The following is a 26,424-nucleotide window of genomic DNA, read 5'->3' as shown; positions in this document are numbered from 1 at the left end:
AAAATATTTACAAGACTCCTCAGATATACTTTGAAGAAATATATTAACAGGAAAAAAAGGCCAATCTAACATTTTGAAATAAAGTATTTTTCATTACAGTTGAGCTTCTATTGAAGTTTTTTTTAAAGATTTTATTCATTTGAGGGGATCCCTGGGTGGCGCAGCGGTTTAGCGCCTGCCTTTGGCCCAAGGCGCGATCCTGGAGACCCGGGATCGAATCCCACATCGGGCTCCTGGTGCATGGAGCCTGCTTCTCCCTCTGCCTGTGTCTCTGCCTCTCTCTCTCTCTCTCTCTGTGTGTGTGTGACTATCATAAAATAAAAATAAAATACGATATGATATAAAAATATCATAAATTTTTTTAAAAAATTAAAAAAATAGTAAAAAGAATGAACATTTAAAAAAAAAAGATTTTATTCATTTGAGAGAGAATGTGTGTGCACATGCACATACATGCAAGAAGGGGGAGGGGTAGATGAGAGGGAGAGAGAATCCCAAGCTGATTCAGTGCTAAGCACGGGGCCGGAAGGACATGGGGTCGATCTCACAACCCTGAGATCATGATGTGAGCTGAAACCAAGAGTCAAAACCAGGAGTTGGAGACTTAACTGGCTGAGCCACTCAGGCCCCTATTAAAGATTCTCAAAAAATACTTCACGAAGGAGTATTCAGTGGGGAGTCTGCTTCTCCCTGTGCCCTTGCCCTGCTCATGTACTTTCTTTTTTTTTTTTTTTTTTAAAGATTCTATTTATTCAGGACAGAGAGAGAGAGGCAGAGACACAGGCAGAGGGAGAAAGCAGGCTCCAAGGAGGGAGCCCGACGTGGGACTCGATCCTGGGTCTCCAGGATCATGCCCCAGGCCGAAGGCAGCGCCAAGCCGCTGGGCCACCAGGGCTGCCCATGTTCATACACTCTTTCATGCACTCTCAAACAAATAAAATCTTAAAAAATATATGCATTTCAGGAAGAAAAAACAGCTGGCTTGTTCATTATATAACTAGTCTTCCTGGTATGATCTAATAGACATATTTGTTTGCATATACGTTAACTTTGTTACCTTTTATTTTGATTTTGTCTTTCCCCCTATTTATCTAAACCAAGGGTAACCAAACTTTCAGTAAAGAGCCAGAAAATAAGTATTTTAAGTTCCGTCAACCTCACCATATCTGTAGCAGAAAACAACCAATATGTAAAACCATTTGCAGTGACATAAATAGAGCTAGAGATGCCATTTTTCTGACTTATTTCGCTTAGCATAATAACTCTCTAGCTAAGCAAAATTAAGTCAAAGACAAAAACCATGATTTCACTCACATGCGGAATTTAAGAAGCAAAACAAACGAGCAAAGGGAAAAAAAAGAGAGAGACAGGCAAACAGAGAAGGAAGGGGATTCTTAACTATAGAGAACTGATGGTGACCAGAAGGAAAGTGGCTGGGGGGTGGGGGTGGGGGTTAAATAGGTGATGGAGATAAAAGAGCACGCACTTGTGATGAGCCCAGGATGATGTATATAAGTGCTGAATTACTATCTTGTACACCTGAAACTAATATTACACTGTACGTTAACAAACTGGAATTTATATAAAAACTTGGGGATCCCTGGGTGGCGCAGTGGTTTGGCACCTGCCTTTGGCCCAGGGCGCGATCCTGGAGACCCGGGATCGAATCCCACGTCGGGTTCCCAGTGCATGGAGCCTGCTTCTCCCTCTGCCTATGTCTCTGCCCCTCTCTCTCTCTCTCTCTCTCTGTGACTATCATAAATAAATAAAAATTTAAAAAAAAAAAAACTTTAAAAAGATGAGAGGCACCTGGGTGGCTCAGTCAGCTAAGCATCTGACATTGTTTGTTTAATTTTATTTATTTATTCATGAGAGACACAGAGAGAGAGGCAGAGACACAGGCAGAGGGAGAAGCAGGCTCCATGCAGGGAGCCCAATGTGGGACTTGATCCCGGGACCCCAGGATCACACTTTGAGCCGAAGGCAGATGCTCAACCGATGAGCCACCGAGGTGTCCCAGCATCCGACTCTTAATTTCAGCTCAGGTCATGATCTCAGGGTTGTTGAGATCTAGCCCCACACATCAGGCCCCAAGCTCAGCATGGAGCCTGCTTGGGATTCTCTTTCCCTCTCCCACTGCCTCAAGCCCCTGCTTGTGCTCCCTCTTTCTCTCTCTCCAAAAAAATAAAAACAATGTAAATGAACAGGTGTGTTTCTATTCCAATAAAACTTTACAGACACTGAGCTTTGAATTTCATGTTTTGTCTTTTTTATTATTATTATTTTTTATAAGTTGGTAATTTATAAAATTAAATTTTTTACAAAATAAAACTTTAGGGATGCCTGGGTGGTTCAGTGGTTGAGTGTCTGCCTTTGGCTCAGGGCGTGATCCCGGAGTACCAGGATTGAGTCCCACATCACATTGCCTGGGTCTCTGCCCCTCCTCGCCGGTGTCTCCCATGAATAAATAAATAAAATCTCTAAATTTTTTTTTTTAAATAAAGCTTTACAAAATATTTTTCTTTTGCTTTATTCAACCACTAAAAATCATGCTCGGCTCACAGGCTGTACACAAACAAGTAGCAGGTAGTATCTGGCTTGCTAGCTATAAGTCTGCAAACCCCCTTAACCAAACAAATGAAGGTAACTGATACAGGCTAGTTTACTAATAGTATCTATTTCACACAATTGTCAGGCAGATTAAATGAGTTGGTTACATATAAAGTACTTACAATAGTGCCTAGCATACAGTAAATGCATCTTTACCTTAATTTCTATCACACTGCAATGTTTTGTCTAAATCTGATTGTTAGAAAAAGGGAAAATCCTTCATTGTTGAGGTAGAAAAGTATTCAATAATGATTCACTAGTGGGACGCCTGGGTGGCTCAGGGGTTGAGTGTCTGCCGAAGGCTCAGGGCTCAGAGCATGATCAGGGGGTCCCGGGGTCTAGTCCTGCATCTGGCTCCCTGCCAGGAGCCTGCTTCTCCTCTGCCTGTGTCTCTGCCTCTCTCTGTGTTTCTCATGAATAAATAAATAAAACCTAAAACAAAAATCACAGTAATTAATACACAATTGATATTTAGTAAATGTTTCTAAATGACTTCTACAGGCATCATTTTAAAACGGAAATAAAAATCTACTATGTTCTCAGAACTAAAGATGCACTATTACTTTACTCTCATGTTTCTTTTTTAAAATTCCAAACATTTCCAATTCTGAAATGTAGGCAAAAATCAAAGTCCAGCTCCCTGGGGCTGGTTTCTTTTTTAAAAGATTTTACTTATTTATTGAGAGAGACAGAAAGAGAGGCAGAGACACAGGCACAGGGAGAAGCAGGCTCTCCGCAGGGAGCCTGATGTGGGACTGAATCTCAGGACCCTGGGATCACGAACTGGGCCAAAGGCAGATGCTCAATCACTGAGCCACCCAGGTGCCCCCTGGTTTTGATACAATTTCTTTTTTAAAGGTTCAACACTGATTATACAAAAACTTTCAAAACTAAAGACCTTTTTACATTCTAATATGCATATTACTTTTCCAGTTTCTGCTTTTAAATGTTACATTTTTAGGTGACAAACATAGCTACAAGAGTCCTGTAAGCTTGATTTTTTAAGTTAAAACTAAGTTGCACACAAAAATCCACTGCTGGGATCCCTGGGTGGCGCAGCGGTTTGGCGCCTGCCTTTGGCCCAGGGCGTGATCCTGGAGACCCGGGATCGAATCCCACATCAGGCTCCCGGTGCATGGAGCCTGCTTCTCCCTCTGCCTATGTCTCTGCCCCCCTCTCTCTCTCTCTCTCTCTCTCTCTCTGTGACTATCATAAATAAATAAAAATTAAAAAAAAAATCCACTGCTGTAACACAAGAAAAAAGTTTCCTAATACTTTCCAATCATACAAATAACAGAAGATACTCTGTCCAATGAACCTTTTTCAGCATAAGGTTTGATGAATACTAATGTAGACACCCCAAATGAATTGCTACAATGCAGAAATCACAACAATTCTTAAGGGAGCAATGTTCTAAAATGGGTATTTCATGGTGATTATTTCGGAGATAATACATAGGAAATATCAAAGCAAGGGAGAGATAAAAGTAGAAGATGACAGAGGTCTCGACTGGGATAGAGCAATGTGAAGGATTTAAAAAAAGAGCTTTTATTGTCAGACTTCATATAAGCAAAAGTGGAACTTTTGGGGGGGACAAATCCACTACTTGCTCTTGACGATGACCTTCTCTAGTCATAAAGGCAGATCCCCCGTTTACATCTAAAAACAAATGCCCAGGTATTATTATAAAACAACTGGGAAACCTACAGTGTCTCTCAAATGAACTGATTTCTAGCTTACTCCATAGGAGTGTTTGCCTCCACTGAAACAAACAACTGAGAACTGTATTTTCGATGTCAATTCAATTTGTTTACCAAAGAACTACCAGGTACCCAGTATTAAATCCCAACAATACAGATGTGTGTCCTATGTAGCTCAGCACGTAGGAAAGCTACCTGTGACATAAAAAGCAATGTGGGGCAGCCCAGGGAGCCTGCCACCTTTAGCCTAGAGCATGATCCTGGAGACCCACGTCGGACTCCCTGCATGGAGACTGCTTCTCCCTCTGCCTGTGTCTCTGCCCCTCTCTCTCTCTCTATCTCATGAATAAATAAAATATTTTTTAAAAAATTTAAAAATAAATAAATAAAAATAAAAAGCAATGTGAAGAAATTGTCCCTATCCATAAGAAACTTCTATGCGTTAAATGTAATTGCAAGATGTGAGGTATACATGTCCTTTCATTCGTTCATTCATTACGCTCTATGCTAGCAGGTTTTAAGATTAAAGATGAATAAAATGCAATCCATCTCAAAATAAATGTACAATCTAGTTAAAAGTAAGGTGGGAAAGAGGGGACAGGAAAGAAGGTGATAACGAGAACATAACATGAGCTGAAGACTAAGTCAACTTTATAAACTAAAAAGACTAAAAAAACCGGAAGTGATTAGAAAAATTTTGAGGCAGGTTTTGGAAGAAGGAAAAATAATATGTTGAATAAAACAGGACAAAATATCCAAATGCAAAATTATTTTAAGCAGTTGGAGAATATAGTATTGCTAAAAAGTCAAGGCTATAGACGGCAAACTGAGAAATACAAAAGGCAGTCATTAGAAAATAGGTTTTGACTCTGAATTCAAAAGATTCAGTAGTGGAGAGACCAGGGTGGCTCAGTGATTGAATGTCTGTTTTTAGCTCAGGTTACGATCCCAGGGTCCTGGGATCGAATTCCCCATCAGGCTCCCTGCAGGAAGCCTGCTTCTTCTTCTGCCTGTTTCTGCCTCTCACAGTGTCTCTTATGAATAAGCAAATAAAATCTTAAAAAAAAAAAAAAAAGATTCAGTAGTGAAGGTACTAAGACCTAGAACTGTAGTTCTAGTACAGCTGAAGAAAAAAATCTTATTTTTTAAGAAGCAGAGCCATATATTAGTATGTTTTTTGAAGGCAGAGACCATATCTATTACAGACATAAATAAAAAACCAATACCTAAAAAAAAAAAAAAAAAAAAAAAAAAAAAACCAATACTTATTTACATTTAATCTATGCTAAAAACTGTTAGGAGTCCTGATCCATAGGAATGGTGTTCTGCTGAGGCAAGTTCTAGCCGCATACTGGCCCCCTTTTTAAGTCTATTTCTTTAAAAAAAAAAAAAAAAAAAAGATTTTATTTATTTATTCATGAGCGATACAGAGAGAGAGGCAGAAACATAGGCAGAGGGAGAAGCAGGTCCTCGAGGAGAACCTGATGTGTGACTGGATCCCAGGGCCCCGAGTTCACGCCCTGAGCCAAAGGCAGATGCTCAACCACTGAGCAACCCAGGCATCCCTTTAAAGTCTATTTCTTTATGATTTTACCATTTGGAAATTTTTCCACTCTGGAAAAATACTGCTCTGTGTACGTTCCAACAAGACAGTTGTGTAGCAAATTTAATTTTTTTTCTAAGAGGAATCGTAAGCTACAAGCACTGGCATAAATTCTATCTAGGTAAAACTAGGTTTTCACAAAAATATTTAAATCCTACATATAAAAGGTCTGTATTTCATGTACAGAACATCTGCACTTTAGGTACCTGCCGAAGAATTCAATCTCAATATATATCAAAAGCTGGGAAACTATATCCACTGATAAGACAACAAAGGACAATCTACATACTTTTTCACACTGCCTCTCCCATGATGTGGTCGACCTTTCCACATTAAGTGTTAATTAAATACCAGGCATCCATCTACCTTAGAGATATTGATGAGATTAAAGAAAATAGCACATAATCCCCATTACGAAGACCCTTATGAAAAATTCTGATACTGGTTAATTATCTTTCTGAATTAACTACTTTACTTTTATTGTGGGAACACTGTGAAAATAACAGGTTTTTTCATTGTGTTAGTTCATAGAAAGCTAAGAGTTAAAATTATGCTCTGCCTGTAACAAGAACATTGTGATAGACCTTTTTGGCCTAGATTCTGATTACATGTTATCCTTACCCTTTGTTCTTGTTTCTTCTCTCTTTTCACTTTTAATCTATGGTATTTTGTAGTGTGTGCATCTTTATAAACTGCCTTAAGTAAAGGGATACAAATCAAATACAAAGACTAATAAATAGGGAGGTCAAGGGGCACCTGGGTGGCTCAGTGGCTGAGTGTCTGCCTTTGGTTCAGGTTGTGATCCAGGGGCCCTGGGATGGAGTCCCCCATCAGGCAGGAGTCACTGCCTCTCCCTCTCCTCCCAGTTTGTGCTATCTCTCGCTATCTCTGTCTCTCTCTCAGATAAATAGATAAAATATTTAAAATAAGAAAACAGTGCGGAAAGGTAGGACAGTTGAGATTAAGCCAGTTTTCAATGCCTCTGCTTAAAACCTTTCTAGAACAAGGGTATGTAAAACAGCTAAAAGAAAAAAAAAGTGACTATCTTGCATCACACAGAACTTCATTAACTACAAACTATCTTAATATCTTTTTGATCTTCAACTGTACTATGCAGCAGTCCTCAGCTACTTACACAAAAATTTAGAGATCACAAACACATGTCTACAGAGAACAATGCAAGTAATATAAATTAGCAAAGTCGGCAAGGTTGTAATCTTTCCATATAAGACTCATTTTGTTTGCATATTAATCGTATTACAATATTCTTCACTTTCAGAGAAATATACTGTTCTACTTTTGTTGACTACTGCAGTGGTCCAACTATACTTTTGTCCACTTTCTATAGAAGCATCAACAAAGAAGTGTTTCTTCACTATAACAAATAGTGCAAGGGCAATAATAAACAGTAATGAAGTGGTAGGAACTTGTTTCATTGGTGAGCTTATGCCCATCTACAGAAGGGCAGCTGCAACTCAGCTTGGGCTAACTGCTGCCATGGGAAAATGTGGACCTACGGTTCCAAGAGTTCCTAATTTTTCAGGATAATCCAAAAAATAGAGACTTTATGCAAAATAGCTCATTTTTAAATGGTGATTCAAAAGAATTGTTTTAATGATACAAAGAAAAATGCATTTATAGATTTAGTTTCACCTAAAGGCTGCCTAACTGTAAACTAGCTCAGTACTGAATTAATATGGGTTTCTGAACAGTTGAAAAGACTAAAGAAAAACAGGAATTAAGAATTTATAGTCTAGGGGGATCCCTGGGTGGCTCAGCGGTTTGGCGCCTGCCTTTGGCCCAGGGCGCGATCCTGGAGTCCCGGGATCGAGTCCCACATCGGGCTCCCGGCATGGAGCCTGCTTCTCCCTCCTCCTTTGTCTCTGCCTCTCTCTCTCTCTATGTCTATCATAAATAAATAAATAAATCTTAAAAAAAAAAAAAAGAATTTATAGTCTAAAAACAAAACAAAGTCAAAACCAAAACAACCTCAAAATCAATGCCAACAAAACAATCCGTTCTATTATTCAAAGTATAAAAATTACTAATAACAAATATTTAATTAACCTTAGGATAAATTCTGGAATGCAAAAACAAAAGACAATTTTATGTCGTCTACACACAACTTCATGTTTACTGAAGTACTGTGTCTGTTATGAAAACTTAGAAACAACCTAAATGTCTATTTTTGTGGTATAAAAAAAATCATAGTATAATCATATGTAATAAACTATACAACAAAATACACTAGATCAACATATATTAGTAATACACATTTTGTTAGGTTAAAAAAACACAACTTTTTACACTGTAATATTCATAGAAGTTTTAAGTTGTTTGTTTGTTTGTTTTAAAGATTCCATTAATCTATTTGAGAGAGAAAGAGCAAGCACACAAATGAGATGGAGGGGCAGAGGGTGAGGGACAAGCAGACTCCCCACTAAACTTGGAGCCTGACTCGGGGGGCTCAGTCCCAGGACCCCAAGATCATGACCCCAGCTGAAGTCAGATGAGCCACTCGGGCATCCTCAAAACATTATTTTTTGGTCTTGTTTTTAAAAAGATTTTATTTACTTATTTGAGAGAGAGCATGGGGGTGGGGGAAGGGTAGAGACAAAGAGAAAGGGATGGGGAGCCCAATGAGGAGCTGGATCCCAGAATCAGGACCTGGGCCAAAGGCAGATGCAGGCAGATGCTTAACAGACAGAGCTACTCAGGCATCGCCCTTTTAAGCATTATTAGACATAGTTTATGGATACATATATGTACAGTTTACGGTTATATAAAAACAGAACAAAAGGATATATACAAACTTTAAGAGGAACTTTGCCACTGGGAAGAGTGAGGGAGGGGAAAGGGATTAGAAAGAGGTATAAAAGGACATCAACTATAGTAATGCTTTATTTCTTCAACTAAATCAAGTACAACAAAATGTTAACATGTCAATTTTGAGAGTTTATGTGGATTTTTTTTATATTAGTGCAAGTACTTTCCCTTGCATGTTTGATATATTCCATAATTAAAATAAATTAATTAAATTATAAATATGTAAAATAAAAACAAAAAACACTTCTGGGTATAAGTCCCATCATAGGGCCTCTGACAAGTTGATTATGTAAATGATATAAAAGCACTGAAGGACTAAATCCTACACTTTTGAGGTCCTACTGTGTACAATCTTGGAGTCAAATAGTGAAGGTTCAAATATCAACCTGGTCACTTACAAATTATGTGACCTAGAGCAAATTTTCAAATTTCCTAAGCCTACTTGCCCATTTATAAAAGGAGCTTTACTACCCACCTCAAACAGCTGTGGTGAAAGAATGAGATAATCAGTGTTAAGGGCTTGTCTACCATCTTAATTCCCTCAACAGAGCTCAGGAATAATGAAGACAGAGACAGTAATTTCACTTTGAAATGGCAATATGGCACAGTATTGCACTTTTACATACATAAGCAAAGTAAAAGAGACATTGTTCTCCTAGTGTCGAAGGACAAGAAAAATCAGTGAAACGTGTACTGTCCTATTACCATTATCAACTCATCATCTTCATCATCACCATAATAACAATGATCAACATTTACTGAATGTATAGTGAGTGCTAGATACTGTTTTAGGCTCTTTAAATGCATTAATTCCTTCGATACATCACATAACGTGATGTAAGCTAAAACAAGAGCAAAAGTAATAGATACCATAGGATTATAAACTGAGAGGAAAAGAAAATTTCTTTCAGGTGAAAAAAAAAATGGGAAAGATGCCTGGAAAGGGAAGATCTGGGATGCAAATTCAGAAGACTGACAGGTCAGGGTATGCAAAGAGGAAGGGAATGGTAGAGTGAAAACACCTTAAGAGGGATCCCTGGGTGGCGCAGCGGTTTGGCGCCTGCCTTTGGCCCAGGGCGCGATCCTGGAGACCCGGGATCGAATCCCATATCGGGCTCCCGGTGCATGGAGCCTGCTTCTCCCTCTGCCTATGTCTCTGCCTCTCTCTCTCTCTATCTCTGTGTGACTATCATAAATAAATAAAATTTAAAAAAAAAAAAAAAAAAAAAAGAAAACACCTTAAGGAATAGTATTTTCATAAAACTGAATTACAGGATATATGGTAGGCAGTAAGAAAAAGGATGAAAAGATGTGCCAGGACACGAAAAGTCCTTGAATGCCTAATTAGGATTCAGCTGGTATCTATTAAATAGCATGTTTTCGGGATCCCTGGGTGGCGCAGTGGTTTGGCGCCTGCCTTTGGCCCAGGGCGCGATCCTGGAGACCCGGGATCGAATCCCACATCAGGCTCCTGGTGCATGGAGCCTGCTTCTCCCTCTGCCTGTGTCTCTGCCTCTCTCTCTCTCTCTGTGACTATCATAAATAAATAAAAAAGGAGAATTATTTTAAAAAAAAAAGAAAAAAATAAAAAATAAATAGCATGTTTTCAGCAACATGCCCTTTGCATTTTCATGTATGGCTCACTAAAGACAGTAAAAAGCTAATTCTTTGCAAAGTGACTTCAGAACTGTGGTTCAGGAAAATTAGCTGCTTCATGTAACATCCCACATAATTCCTCCTCTTATTCTCTCATGTGGCTAACAACACCCAGTTTCTCAATTTTACTGGGACACCCAAGCTACAAATCTGAGATGTCTTCTAATACTTCTCTCTCTCCATCACACTACTTATTCACAATTCTACCTTCCCTCATCAGTAACCTTCATCGTCACGATCTTATTTCAAGCACTAATCATTCTTTCTTGAAAATGCCTCCTAAGTGACCTTCAAACTCCAATCTATATCCCTCACTACCACCCACATTTACTATCTAAAATACACATTTGATCATAATGCTCATCTTTGCTTGGAAATGTTTGTTGACTTCCAAATCACCTATCATATATATAGAATATAATTTACAAAGTCTATCAATCAGCCTCATATTCATACATACCCAACAAATCCCCTCTTCCAAACTACTTTCCAGTATACACGTAATAATTTTTCACACTTTTGCACCTGTGTATGTTGCTGTTCCCTCTACCTAAAATAACCTTCCATGTTCACTCCAGTTATTCATTCAACATATCATCTTTCTCAACTATCTTTAGTGGGGGAGATTTGATAGGCCCTGCAACAGCCTAAGTGACAGATATCATATACAATGTACACCACTATAACCCAGGATCCAGATTTTAAATACTACATGGGGGGCGCGGGGACTACATAAGGATACTGAATTTCCTACCCATTTGATTATTTCACAAGAATCAAGAGAAAATTCAAAAGTTCTCATTTCAATCAAGTTTTACCCCTTTTATAAAGCCACCTGAATGGTTAAAAAAAAAAAAAAAAAGCCATTCTTAAAATCTGACAAATCCTTACACTTGAAACTAATATAACACTGTAGGTTAACTATCCTGAAATTAATAAAAATAACAAAATAGCCCCCCAATCTAACAAATCTAGAAATAGGGAAGGAAGCATGGAGCTAAGATTTACCCAAGAAATTAATAAGTTATTAAATATTCTGGCTATCAAGGTTTACTACTGTATTTTCATAAACAATGAAAAAAATGGATATAACAGAATTAACAAATTTTAATGTTATTAATGATTGAATAGTCACTTCAAAATTTTTAAATATTACACCATGGTGCTATTATCTTTAAATCATAAATCTCATCATAAAGTTACAACATAAAAAACACATAATAAAGTTATTATTCAAGCTTTGTCTTTTTGGAATTGACCTAAAAAGAATTTTCTGCCTAACAATATATAACACTTACTTTATGTTAATCATTGCTTTATGTGTTTTACAAGTGTTCATTTACTCCTCACAACTACTTATGAGAATGTAAATAACCAGCCTTTATATAGTTGCACGAGTGTATACGCACACACACACGTGTAAAATACAGATAACGTAAGTATATCAGCAGCAGAGTGGAAAGTTGAACTCAGCATCTGGGCTCCACAGATGGTGCTCTTAATCAATGAACTATGCTACTTCCCTGCCCATATTTCAAGTCTCATTTCTAGTCAAGTCCCACTTTGCTCACATGCCAGTAACACTGAGCATCATATAATGTAAGTCTTCCTCCTCCCCCATTTTGTGATCTTTAGGATTTTACTTCTGCTGCCCCCAGTCTGGAGCACCTTCTCATACCTCAGCATGATTCCTACAACAGAGTGTACTGACTACATCCCAATGACAGAAATCAGTTAATGCCTTATAAGATTAACGAGCAATAAAAAAACAAATTTTTTTCTATTATTAATTATACCGGTAGACATATGAAACACAAAAACACCAAATGTTTTAGGACTCAAGTCTTCAGTACACCTAATGGTTATCCAGTTAAAATACACACGAACAACAATAACCAAAAAACTTCCCCAACCTTGGTCCTCCTTCAACTCTTAAGTCTATGATGGAGCCTGGAAATTTACATTTTTAACAGATAAAAATCTACATGTGATGAAGATGGTCCATTAACACCCAGCTTTACAGGCCAGATGAACGTCTCTATACTAATTCACCGCCCAGCAACACTCAAACTTGGAACTTTTCTCACCAAACAAGATATAGTCATAAGACTGGGAACAAATCACTTTCTCTGCCTGGAAACCCAAACAACATAACAAGATTTCTTCAAATATGTTCAACAGCTTTGTGAAGACTTCCTTGAAAACTCCAGGCCCTCATCACAGCAAGTACATTTGATTATAGCACTATTATGCTACCTTTGCATATTAAGTATGTGTTTAGGTACTTTATGATCTTCAAGGGCAGGGACAATCACGTTTGTATCCTCAGTACTTGGGATTCAATATAGCTAAATAAATGTTTGCTGGACAAAAAAAATTGATGAAAATTAATTTTTTTAAAGAATTATTTATTTTTAGAGAGCAAGAGTAAGGTTGCACGCGTGTGCATGAGAGGGAGAGGGAGAATCCCAAGCAGACCCCCATGGAGCTTGGAGTCACAGATAGGACTGCATCCCTTGACCCAAGCTAAAATCAAGAGTTAGATGCTTAACCGACTGAGCCACCAAGACATCCCTAAAAAAATCTGATGAAAATTTAGAAGAGAAAGATATATAATGGTGTGAATATTTTTTTATTTTTTTTATTTTTAATTTTTATTTTTTTTAAGCAGGTTTCACAACCAGTGCAGAGCCCAATGCAGGGCTTGAACTCACAACCCTGAGATCAAGAGTTGGACGGTCAACTAACTGAGCTACCCAGGTGACCCAGGATTTTTTTTTTTTTTTTTTTAAAGAGAAACCCAATGCAAATCTCTATAGTGTTACAATGGAAGGGCAAAAACAAAACAAAACAAAACAAACTGTAGCAATTGTAACTCTCAAAAATAATCCTATTCTCAAATTATAATTCTCCTTAGTGTAAAATAAATATCTTTCAGAACATGGATCTACCAGTTCTGTTTTGAAAATAAGAGTCTAGGGATCCCTGGGTGGCGCAGCGGTTTGGCGCCTGCCTTTGGCCCAGGGCGTGATCCTGGAGACCCGGGATCGAATCCCACATCGGGCTCCCGGCATGGAGCCTCCTTCTCCCTCTGCTGTGTCTCTGCCCCTCTCTCTCTCTCTCTGTGTGACTATCATAAATAAATAAAAATTTATTAAAAAAAAAAAAAGAAAAGAAGAGTCTAATTAGTCAGAATGTTTTGCTTTCTGCTGTACTATTTAAAACTTATTATCTGGTATATTCAAATACTAGCAAAAAAATCAATGACTAAGATACTCTATTTGTTTTGCTTCTCAGATCACACCAGTCTCCCTCTAAACAAGCCCTAAAATGGGGAAATGGGGAACTCTTCTCTGAAATCTCAACTTTACTCTCAGAATAATTTCTGGAGGGATATATAATTCACTTAAAAATGTTTTTTCCAAAGCTTTCTTTGATCTTTAGCTTCCAAGCTATAGTTACTTTTCAGGAACCCAGGCAAAATTTAGGGTTACTTGAAATAATATTTAATATTTAAAATTCTAGGGATGCCTGGGTGGCTCAGCAGTTAAGCATCTGCCTTTGGCTCAGGGCATGATCCCAGAGTCTCAGGATCAAGTCCCACATCAGGCTTCCTGCATGGAGCCTGCTTCTCCCTCTGCCTACATCTCTGCCTCTCTCTCTCTCTGTCTCATGAATAGATAATCTAAAAAAAATAAAATTCTAAGCAAAAATTTTCTGACAGTCAAAAATATAAACTGTTTTACTCAATGGGGAGAGGAGATGAATCTGTTTTACAAAAGAATTTCAATGAACATATGTAAACACTGCCTCCCCCCCCCCAACATGGAACTTGACTACCTTCCAAAGAATAAAGTAGGAGAAAGAAAAAAAAACAATAATTTAGGGTAGAGAAAACTGGCACATAATACATTAACTAAATGTGAAGAATTAACACCACCCGCGATGTTTTGTGCATATCATGTAGCCCTAGACATAATACGATGAGAAGTGCACTTCACCTCTTTCCTCCAAAAACCCCAGTCTGATGAAAAATACCACACAAACTCAGTTTGGGAGAGGTTTTACTGGAAACCTGACGAGTACTATACTTACTTGTCAAGTAAGTCTCAAACTAATGAAAAACCAGGAACCGCTGAGATACTGTCACAGACCAGAAGAGACTAAAGAGACATAACCAAATGCAATGTGGTGCCCTAGGTTGAATCCAGAACAGAAGGAGGACATTAATGGAAAAACCAGGTTAAGTCTGGAGTTTTGCTAATAGTAAATACTAAGACTGACAAATGTACCCCAAGATGTAAGATGATAACAATGGAGAAAACTGGGTTCAGGGTATATGAACTCTCTATCTTTACAGCTTGTCTGTAAATCTAAAATTATTCCAAAATAAAAACTTTATTAATAATATTTAAAAGAGGACAGCCCCGGTGGCGCAGCGGTTTAGCGCCGCCTGCAGCTCAGGGCGTGATCCTGGAGACCCTGGATCAGGTCCTGAGTCGGGCTCTGCATGGAGCCTGCTTCTCCCTCTGCCTGTGTCTCTGCCTCTCATTCTCTCTCTGTGTCTCTATGAATAAATAAATAAAAAATCTTAAAATAATAATAATATTTAAAAGTACAAACAAAAATGTTCTGTTAAAGATGTAAACTATACTTCTCAGTTTAAGTAAAATGCTTTGCAACTTACTTTTACGTTAAAAAAATAAATTATTCCATTTGGCATGGATTTATACAGATCACTCTGCCTATTACAGAACTCTGAGGGGCGCCTGGGTGGCTCAGTCAGTTAAAGGTCAGACCCTTGATTTTGGTCATGATCTCAAGGTAGTGAAATCAAACCCACATTGGGTTCCAAACACAGTGTGGAGTCAGTTTCAGATTCTCTCTCTCCCTCTTCCTCTGCGCACGCGCACACATGCTCTCTAAATAAATAAATACATAAATAAAATTTAAAAAAAAAAAGACTTTGAAGCCATTACTGGCTTCAGATACACATAACGGATACCAAACAGATACACATAATGGATACCAAAGAGAAAAAAAAATCCCTAATCCTAACTCTTAAGAAATACACTTTTAAGAGGTGCCTGTTGGGCTCAATTGGTTAAGTGCCTGACTCTTGGTTTCTGTTCAGGTCAGGATCTCCGGATTCGTGAGATAGGGCATCACTGGAATCACACTCTGGAATCACACTCTGGAATCCTTAGTCAGCTTAGGATTCTCTCTTCTTCTCCCTAGCCCTCCACCCCTCTCCTCAATCACAAGTGCCCCCCCAAACAAATTTTTTAGAAAAGAAATATACTTAAAATTATAAAAACTGCCATAATTAAAGGGTACCTGGATGGCTCAGCTGGTTAAGCCTCTGACTTCGGCTCAGGTCATGATCTCAGAGTCCTGGGATCAACCCTGGGCTTCGGGCTCCACATTTACTTGGTGGGAAGTCTGCTTTTCCTTCTGCCCCTCCCCCTATTCATGTGCGCCCTCTCTCTCTCTCAAATAAATAAAATCTTTTTTTAAAAAAGGAACTACTATGTTAACATTAATGACTACTTATTCGAAAAACTATTTAAATTCTTTCTTTAAAAAAAGTAACAATAAAAAAATCATTTATTGAAGGATTTAGAAGCCATTCAACAGTAGCCACTATTCTGTGAGTTAGACACTGTCAACATTATCCATTTATATAGATGAGGAAACTGAAGGTTTTTATTTTTTTTTAAACTGAAGCTTCTGCTCAAAACAAATAGCTGACAAATTGTGGAGTTAACTACTAGAATATTCATATATGGTTTTAGTCAACAGCTTAATTTATTTTCTGTGATAATGCTGAATGCATAAATTTCCCCAACCTTAAAAATTAAAATTTACCAAAAAACCGCCAAATAATCAATAAAACTGACTCATCTTCACCTTCCCTTCTTTTGCAATCAGCATATTTTATTCTTAAAGTTATTTTTGCATTTAAATAATCTCTACACCCAATGTGAGGCTCAAACTCATGACCCTGAGATCAAGAGTCACACGCTCTTCTGACTGAGCCAGCCAGGCATCCTGTAGTCAGTATATTTTTGATAAAATAAAAACAAACACGGAAAGATGAGTAAAATGTGCCTTATCCATACAGAGAACTTATATTACAAAATATAGCTTTCTATCTTTGCCATAGACTAAAAGCTGGACTAATCAATATGCAAAATCTTAATAAACACAAAATTAAAAAATTAAAGTCCTGGGCAGCCCCGGTGGCGCAGCGGTTTTAGCGCCGCCTGCAGCCCAGGACATGATCCTGGAGACCAGGGATCGAGTCTCACGTCAGGCTCCATGCAGGGAGCTTCTCCCTCTGCCTGTGTCTCTGCCTCTCTCTCTCTGTGTCTCTATGAGTAAATAAAATAAAAAATCTTAAAAAAAATTTAAAGTCCTTGAAAATTTCCCAGATTCTTTTTTTTTTTTTTTTTTTTTTATTTATGATAGTCACAGAGAGAGAGAGGCAGAGACACAGGCAGAGGGAGAAGCAGGCTCCAAGCATTGGGAGCCCGATGTGGGATTCGATCCTGGGTCTCCAGGATCGCGCCCTGGGCCAAAGGCAGGCGCTAAACCGCTGCGCCACCCAGGGATCCCAATTTCCCAGATTCTTAATTTCACTGTTATCAAGAGTCTCTCAGAAAATGTTAACAGCCTTAGTTAACTGTCAATAGTTCTGGTCAACACATAGGAGCTCAAAGAACAGATTATCAAAATGCAAAAAAACAAATAATTATAAAATGCACACATAAAATGCATCCAGGTGGGTTAATCCACTTCTTACAGATGGCAATTTTGTGGCCCTGATACAAGTATTCAGGAGTGTGACCCTGTTCCCTAGAACACAAAATCCCTATAAAGGAAGTATAAACACTTCTCCCTCCTTCACCTCAATTCCTGAAAGATCACTGGAAGTCAGCTATTACAAAGAACTATATAGCATAGCACATTTTCTTTCACATAACCCTGCACTCAATCTATTACAACAAGTATTTACTTACTTATTAATACTATTTGTGTATATTTACTTAAATATGACTTAAATATTTAATATTAATTTATTAACACTTATTAATACTACCTGCATGTATACAACAAGTATTTATTTACTCATTACTACTACTGTAAAGCAGAATTAGGCACTTTCTCGGAGTCCCTACTCAAATGCCTAAGCTGTTATACAAGCAAAATAGTTAACAATACAAGACTGTATGTTAAATGCCAATTTAAATGATGCAGGCAATAAATGTCATGGATTTTCACCATTTTAGAAAAGAAAAATTCACAAACTCAAGGATAGTCATCAAAAGGGTCCATTTTGTTGAAAGACTAAGGAATCATACAAGGCAATACCCAAGTGGTTCAATGCCTTACTTACTTCATTCTAGCTGCTAACCCAACATGTGACCTTAGGGAAAGACATTCTCTAAATTTTAGTTCTCTCACCCGCAAAAATACCAATCTGCCTCAAAAGTAGCAGAACAAATGAAAATGAGTACCATGTTCAATACACTTATAAGTTCCAGGGACATGTATATGACAATGTTAAATGACAATGACTTTAGAGGATATTATTCCAGAAGTATCCTTAATAAATGCACAGAACAATCCTACCTAGGGATGTTTCAACCAAAAGCCATCATCTTTTAAGAAAAAACAATAAATCAAAATAATAAGCACTTATGATTCCTGTATCCACTGAGTATAAAGCATTCCACAAATATCAATGAAATCTAACTGCCATTGCAAGGTTAAAAAATACACACATAGCTTACATACATAAACCAAGGTTCTATTTAAGTACCTGAAAGTGTCATGCCAAACTAGCAACAAAGCTAAAACAAAAAGCTTTAGCTGCAATTCATTATTAGTCTCATACTATAGCATCTTTTTTCATGAAGTACGGATTTCTCAAATCACTTGGCCTTCAGCAACTAATTCACTCGGCAGCTAAACATCTTCAGGAGAACAGGTTTTCCTTTATCTTTTTTTTTTCCTTTATCTTTTCAGAACTCACTGCATACCATCAGTTTTATTTTAAGTAGAGCAACATTTTAAGTAAAAAAAATTACAGTCCTATTGTAGAAGACTTAAGAAAACTGGCAAAGAATTTCCACTTTACATTTAACTATTTCTCTCCAACATCCATGAAAACAAGTACCTGTCAGTAAAGTATTTTCAAAACAGACACTTAGAAGCAAATTAAAAAAAAAAAAAAAATCTCTTTTAGGACCACAGCAGACATGGCCAGCTCAATTTAAAACCAACTGAACCTTAAGTCCCTTTGGCAAAAGAGTACATGACTCACTACTGTAGAACTCAATGGAAAAAAATGAAAATTCATTCTGATTGCCCTAAGATTTTGCTTTGAGTTTGTTTTTTAAAGATACCTCCACACTAACGTTGTCAACTTAACATAGTTTCAATGGCTTGTTTATTAAGATGACAAGTTATGAATAAGATGAGCCACATGTAAACAAAAAGGTCCTATTTTTTCTTGAGCACCTACAATATGAGCCGCCAGGGGTACGCGCAATTTATGTTGGTATAAATTTTATTTAATACATAGAAGGGAAATATTTACATTGGAAAATAAAATAGAGACAATGAAACATGGATGTTCTAGCTAGAAAAGTTATGATACTGATTTTTTCCCTTCCAGAAACATCTCCAAATTTCTAATATAGTAGAGTTATTTTAACTGGAAAAATAGATACCAAATAATTCTACTACAAAATGAAATCTATCCTAATCTCATTAAAAGTTTTAAAAATACAGGATTATGAAGAATTTTTTATAAACTGATCTCTAAATGAAGCAAAAGATACTGTCACGTGTATCAGAAACATCCACAGATATATATTTGGAACTAAAGCTCTCTTAAGTCAAAGTATTTTAAGCTCCTGATGAATGAATAATCCACCAAAAAATCACCACTCTTAGTGCACTTTTATACCTTAAAATACTAGGATGGGAATACATCACATAATATACTGAATTACCATTCCTACCTTATTCATTCTTTACCATATGAACCCTTCTACCTTCTAACATTAAATACAGCAAAAGTGTGAAAACAGCATATGTTGATAAATAGTCTTAGGTCTCATCAAAATCACATTTACCGCATGAATCTGACATTCTTTTGAAGATGTCTATTCACATGAATACTTGATGCAAGACACTAAAGTGACCTACCCTCTCTTACTATAGTACCTTACAAAAGGTCCCTTTCAAGGGACAACACAAGAAGAAAGCCTTTATAAACAGCCTTTAACACAAATTATCTTTTTATACTCATCTTTGATGTTATTTTAAAAAAATCAGATTCAATGTCTCAATGCAAACTAAAGAAAAAGAAAACATCTATAATATTCTTATTTAGGTTTTTGCCATATTTTCTATTTCTTCCAAATATTTCTGGCATTCATTAACTTACACTTACTTGACTAAAACAAAAAAAATTAACACTGGTTGTATATATGTGTGTGTGTATATGTACATATATAAATACAGAAAGACAATAAGTGTCTGCTCTAGAGCAGGGACACTGCTTTTTACCCCCAATCATTCAATACCCACCTTGCAAAAATGGTGGAAACTAAAAACATCAGCTTTTAAGATTTACTACAGAGAAATGCCTTTGTTGTAGCACCAATTAGTATCAAATAACGTACAAAACATAAGCAAAAGAAAAATGCTACAAAAGGGCAATCTAGCATTTCACAGCTCCTGCTCTCTTACTCCACCCAGTCTCCTCAGCTCAATGGCTGTTCACAGCATCCACAAATATTAGCCCATTTTTAAAAGGGGAGGAGGTAGGTACCAAAATAGGGTTATCTCTATCAAAATCTATATATATATAGAAGTATTTCGAGAAAAATTGGGCTCCTTTCTCTATTTATTAAAAAATATCAGCTTCAAATTTGTTTTAAGAGATCCTCCCCTTCTGAACAATCCAAACAATGATCATTTATAATAGAACATGAAAGCATAAATCACCCTAAATACAGATTACACTTCTGCTTTAATAAAAACTGCAATTTGCAATTGCCAGTTATTTTGTAAAGCTGTGTCTTGAAAGATACCCATGAGATATTAAAAACTGCCCTTAGACCCAAATCAGAATTCTTTTAAGTAAAAGCTTTTTATATATTCAACATTATATCATTGCCGACATACCCAGGCAGGAAATTTTCCTGATTAAGAGACTGAACCCTGCAGCAATCAAGCCCTGCTGCAGAGGGGAAAAAAAAAAAGAAAAAAAGAAAAAAAAAAACAGAAACAAAAAAAAATTTTTTAAGCAAATACTACTGTGGCAAAAGAGGAGGTATGACATTACTGGTATGAAAGGCCCAAGCTGTCTCCTCCGCCCTAGACTCCAAATGAAATTCACACAAAACAATCACCTCCCAACATAAATAGAATTATCAAAAATGGCATAAATTTTTTATTTAGCCTTTAAAACGTTACGAATCTCGAGGATTATATGTTAGAGGTCGGGATAACAGTAATATCTTTATTCTCTCCCGATTGCCTCTTAAGGAAAGGGGGAGGGGGGGACCTTGGCATGACATCGCCCATTGAGAATGAAACCACAAATCTGGTTCTTCTATTCAAAAGCACAAATTCTTAGCCAAAGGATTGATGTAATTTGAACCCAAACCCCAACCCCAGAAGAAAATTTCCTGCCTTCCTCCCAGGGAGTTTCTTGCTAAGTCACTGAAGAAAGGCAGAAAAACAAATAAAGCCAAGGGACCTTGCTCTCTCTTATCTAAAATACTGAAAACCTACTTCTCTACTCTTACGTTGAGAGAGAGAGAGTTAAAATTTCCCCACCACCTCAAAGACATTTTCTATTTTCTCACCTGGGAAACTAAAGAAGGCACTGCGTTTCCTAAAGGAGTGGGGAGATTAGATGAAGGGGAATGGCTGAGGGCCTCGAAGCTGTGTTACAACGTCAAAAGGCAACTCCCGTCTCAGGAGCCAGTGGTAGAAAAGAAAAACCTGCCTGATTCGGTGGGTGGATGCTGCGGATGGCTCAGGGGGTCGGGCCGCTCCTCTCTGGCGGGTGCAGAGGCTGGACCACCGCGCCGAGGGAGCAGGGAAGGGCTGGGCCGTCCGCCTCAGGTCAACCCCATCCTAAGGACAGGTGGGGGACGGAACGCCCGAAGGCCTTTGGGCGCCGAGGCCGCGCGGGGCCGAGCCCGGTCCCCAGCCGCCAACCACGGGTGGGGTGGGGACTGCGGAGCTCGCCTGCCGCGGCCAGGGAGAGGAGGGCCAAACCCTTTCCCCAAGATCAGAGAGCGACCTGCTCTCTCCACGCCCTTCCTACCCAAGAATACTTTTCTTGCTAAGTCACTGGAGGAGGAGGGCGATCTCTTCCCGGGGAGGACCGCGGGTGGAGTCGCGGCGGCTCCGGCACCCCCCGAACGCGGGCCGGGGAGGAGGGGAGCGAGGGCAGCGCCCTCCCTGGCCTGTCCCCCCTCCTCCCGTGTCTCTCACTCAACGGCCGTCGCGGCCGCCATTTTGAGAGCGAGAAGAGAAGAAGAAGGAGGAGGCGGCGGCAGGGGGAGGGGAGAATGAGAGGGAGGGGACCCGCGCAGCAACCTCGTCAGGCCGCCCGGCCCGGCCCGCAGCCGCCAGAGCGCAGTGGAGGAGACAGCGGGGAGGGCGCAGACCCTCGCTGCTTACCGGAGCGCTGCACCGCCGCCTCCGCAGGGCCTCTTCCGTCCTTCACTCCCATCCACCGGCGGGGGAGGGGGAGAGGGAGAGGGAAGGGAGGAAGGAGGGAGGGAGGGAAGGAGGGAGGGGGAGGATGGCGCGCTGGGCCCGGTCCCGGGGAGGGGGAGGGGAGGGGAGCGGGCGGGCTCCTCAGCCGTTCCGGGGCTCGAGCCCAAGCCTGGCGCTCGCGGTTTCTCTCGCTCGCGCCCGAGCGCTCCTCCTCCTCTTTCTCGCTCCTTGGGCCCCGGGATCGCTGCTCGTTCGCTCGCTCACTCGCTATCTCAGCCGCCGGACTCCGCCGCCGCCCCGCCGCTCCAGCTCCGTCTGTCACAGGAGCTGCCCCAACGCCCTGACGTCACCGCGCCGCCGCCGCCGCCGCCGCCCCAGACCCGCCGGGATGAGAGAGGGGAGGGGGGCCGGGAGTGGAGAGGGCTGAGGCGCATGCGCCGGCCTGGGCCCGGCCCTGAGCCGCGCTCCCTTCCGCCTAGCGGGCTGGCGGACGATGCGGCTTGGCGGTACCGAGTGGCGGGCGAGCGAGTTTGCGCAGGAGGTGCTCCTTCTCGCGTTCTGCTTGCCTCTGTAACCTTGGGTTCCCTTTTCCTAGACCCTCGTCTGATTGTTCAGGCACCTCGTGAACCCCGGCTGTTCACCTCCCCTCCCTGCGCTTGCCTAGAAACCTCGCTCTCCGGGCTTCACCGGGCCAACAGCGGGGACCCGTTGGTACCCGTTTAGTCCGGGCCCCGATGGGTTTCAGAAGTAAGTGGAGCCCAGGCTAAGCTGTGGCCTCTCCTACCTCTGGCCTTCGGGTTTACTTCCCAGCCAGGTTGGGTTGGAGAGATGGGCTATTGAGGTTTAAAAGGCTGATGGAATGCCTAATTATCTCATTTTTTATTATAGATTTTTAATTGGGAGGATTCACTTTTAGATGTGATTCAGCTATTCTTTTCCTTAGTCACACACGTTTGAGATACTTTCCAAGTTTGGAAACTGACACCCAAAGAAAGACCTGGAACTTTATCCTCACAGGGTGCTCACTCCTGCGTGTGTGTGTGTGTGTGTGTGTGTGCGCGCGCGCGTGCTTGCTAAATTATGAGTTTAGATACTGATGATAAGATTTGCAGTCTATGTATTTGACTTCACAAGGAGATGTTTGATTTAAAATAGGCCAGATTTATATTGCTCTGTACGGTAACTAAAATTTAAAATAGGCCAGAGTTGGAGTTCTGAATCTTTCAAAATGGAATATTCTCTTAATAAGAGGTATCTAGTGTGATTATATAATTATTAATTTATATTGTCCAAGGAGGGACCCCTGAGTGGCTCAGCGGTTGAGCCCCTGCCTTCCGCCCAGGGCGTGATCCTGGAGACCGGGGACCCAGTCCCACGGCGGGCTCCCTGCATGGAGCCTGCTTCTCCCTCTGCTTGTGTCTCTGCCTCTCTCTCTCTCTCTCTCTGTCTGTCTCTCATGAATAAATAAATAAAAATCATATATATATAACATATATATGTGTGTGTGTGTGTGTATATAACATATATGTAAATGTATATATATTTAGTCCAAAGAAACTCTTTTCCTAACACAGGTTTAGGCTTACGTTCACTGATTTTATTAGTTCCCCTTATGGAAGTAAATGCATACACTGTCTTTGAGAAGCTGCTGGGTTAGTGAAAGAGGTAACTTGGATATGAGTCCTTGATCAGTCATTTACCAGAAGTGTGACCTTGGCTAAATTACTCTCTGGGGGACTCCTGAGTGGCTCATGGGACAGGGTGGCTCAGCAGTTGAGCCTCTGCCTTCCGCCCAGGATGTGATCCTGGAATACCAGGATCGAGTCCCACATTGGGCTTCTTGCAGGGAGCCTGCTTCTCCCTCTGCCTGTATCTCTGCCTCTCTCTCTCTCTCTATCTGTGTGTGTGTGTCTCTTATTAATAAATAAATAAAATCTTTTAAATAAGTAAATAAAAAACTCTCTGGCCTGGGTGTCTACATAAAACAGACCTGATAGGGATCCCTGGGTGGCGCAGTGGTTTAGCGCCTGCCTTTGGCCCAGGGCGCGATCCTGGAGACCCGGGATCGAATCCCACGTCAGGCTCCCGGTGCATGGAGCCTGCTTCTCCCTCTGCCTGTGTCTCTGCCTCTCTCTCTCTCTCTGTGACTATCATAAATAAATAAAAATTTAAAAAAAAAAAAAAAAAAAAAAAAAAAAAAACAGACCTGATAAATAGCTAACTTGTAATTAGGCTTCTGGGAGAAATGGTGTGATGCTGCATGTGTGAAATATAGTGCCTTAGTGAGGAATTGTAGGTAACTCACGTAACCATTTATGTTGCTTGATAACAAAGCAAGTTTCCTTTTCTAAAGAAGGGTTGTCTCTACCCTGGAAGTGTTCAGGAAGAGCATGAGTGAGGGTTGGTTGTCTGGAGGGTTTGGGGTTTTCTTCATGAAGGGAGGGAAGGAAATCAAAGGGTCTCTGGGTCTTTTTCAGCTTTGGAATTCTCAAGATAGACAAGGACAAGAGGACGCACAGAGAGGTTTGGTCTGTGCTATGTCTGGTAACAGTAAACATGAAATAACCTCTCGTTCTAAGAATCCACCTTTCACTCATTTTTACCTTTTAAAATATTTATTATTGTGTGATATTACACTACTTTGTACTTAATTAGTTGAGTAAATCAGTTATCTTTATTTTTATTTATTTTTTAAAGATTTTATTAATGAGAGACACAGAAAGAGGCAAAGATATAGGTAGAGGGAGAAGTAGGCTCCTCACAGGGAGCCGGATGCGAGACTCAATCCCTGGACCCTGAGATTACAACCTGAGCCAAAGGCAGACGCTTAACCACTGAGCCACCCAGGCATGCCAAATCAGTTATTTTTAAAATGAACATTCCAAAAACCAACAAAATTGCTCAGAAAGAAATCAGAATCACACTGATAAACACTGATTTAATATAAATTGGTAGTACTGACTGCTGTAAAACTCAAGGTTTATATAGACTCATGTATTTAGAATCTTTAAAATCTGTTTTTAGGGGCACCTGGGTAGTTCAGTCAGTTAAGTGTTTGCCTTCCGCTCAGGGCATGATCTCAGAGTCCTGGGATCAAGCCCCAGGTTGGGCTCCCTGCTCACCAGGGAGTCTGCTTGTCCCTCTCCTTCTGCCCCTCCCCTCCACTAATGTTCTCTCTCTCTCTCAAGTAAATAAATAAAATCATTTTTAAAAATCTATTTTTATGTAATTACACACTAAGTTAGATCAGATTTTATTTCTGTAGCACTCCTTTAAAATACAAACTCCCTTGAGAGGAATGTATAAAAACTTTCCTTGGATTATAATTTTTCCAAACAGAAATAAAACTGTGTTATGTGTTTAACTTGATGTAGAGTGATGTGTTATGGTTCTGTGCACTTTCTTTTCAGTTGCTAAAACGATAGATCCATCTTAATAAACACTTGTCTTTTGAGAATGGAGAATCAGGACATCGATGCCATCCATCATAATTCATAAGGACTTACATAGAATCTACTACATCTATCCAGGAAACATTTAATAATAAATATTTTGGATGATGTTTCTTGAGAAAAGATTAAGTATAAACATCCATTTTACTTACCACAATTTAACAATCTCCCCATTCATTTGAATTGCAGATCTTTATTTTTCCAGCAGACATTTTCAAAATGGAAACATTTGTTTCAATTGCTGCAGTGAAATTAGTTTTAAACAATTCTGCAAATAAGCTGACTGGAAGAAACACTCCAAAAATTCTATTGGGGAGAGGACAAAATGTCTTCTAAAATCTATTTGCAATGAGCACAAATATTTTTTTTCTTAATTATTACTTTTTAATTTTATTTTAATTCCAATATAGTCAACATACAGGATTATATTAGTTTCAGGTGTAACAGTGAGCACAAATATTAAAACTTTATTTTGAGAAACTATGCTCTGTTTATAGGCAAAGACACATTGTTATATGTTCATATTTGATAGGAAGCAAATAGCAAATGATGAGAAGATATCTTTCAGGTATACAATTTCTGTAAATCAGTCCCATCAAAGAACCATGACCCACTGGCAAGAGACTCACTGTAGGAGATTTTAGCTAATTAATTTGTGTATCTTCATTTCTCCAAAGCATGGACATGTCATTGAGGGCAAGTCCAACTAAACCAGTCATTCTTCATCTCAGCATCATGACATCCTCATGTGTCATGAATATTGGGAGGCCATAGAAACAAAGACTATTAAAAGAGGTGAAGCTCTCAACCAGGACATAGAAAA

The 26,424-nt window shown here is 39.4% G+C and overlaps 1 protein-coding gene across 3 annotated transcripts in view; it reads right to left on the bottom strand.

Annotated features, from left to right (window-relative positions):
• Window positions 1-21,968, bottom strand: part of PAFAH1B1 (platelet activating factor acetylhydrolase 1b regulatory subunit 1) — an 82,802-nt gene extending 60,834 nt beyond the window's left edge. Inside the window, exon 1 of one of the 3 annotated variants that reach the window (XM_035721455.2) lies at window positions 21,285-21,968. The gene's annotated coding sequence lies outside the window, so the exon portion shown is untranslated. The remainder of the gene's footprint in view (window positions 1-21,284) is intronic. The other 2 variants (XM_049114889.1, XM_049114888.1) reach the window with 2 other exon arrangements.
• Between the last annotated feature and the right edge of the window lie 4,456 nt (window positions 21,969-26,424).

Source organism: Canis lupus, chromosome 9, assembly GCF_003254725.2.
Source record: "Canis lupus dingo isolate Sandy chromosome 9, ASM325472v2, whole genome shotgun sequence".
In the NCBI taxonomy this organism is placed as follows: Eukaryota; Metazoa; Chordata; class Mammalia; order Carnivora; family Canidae; genus Canis; species Canis lupus.
Note: the sequence above shows the minus strand (reverse complement) of the source record. Positions and strands in the feature narration are given on the sequence as shown.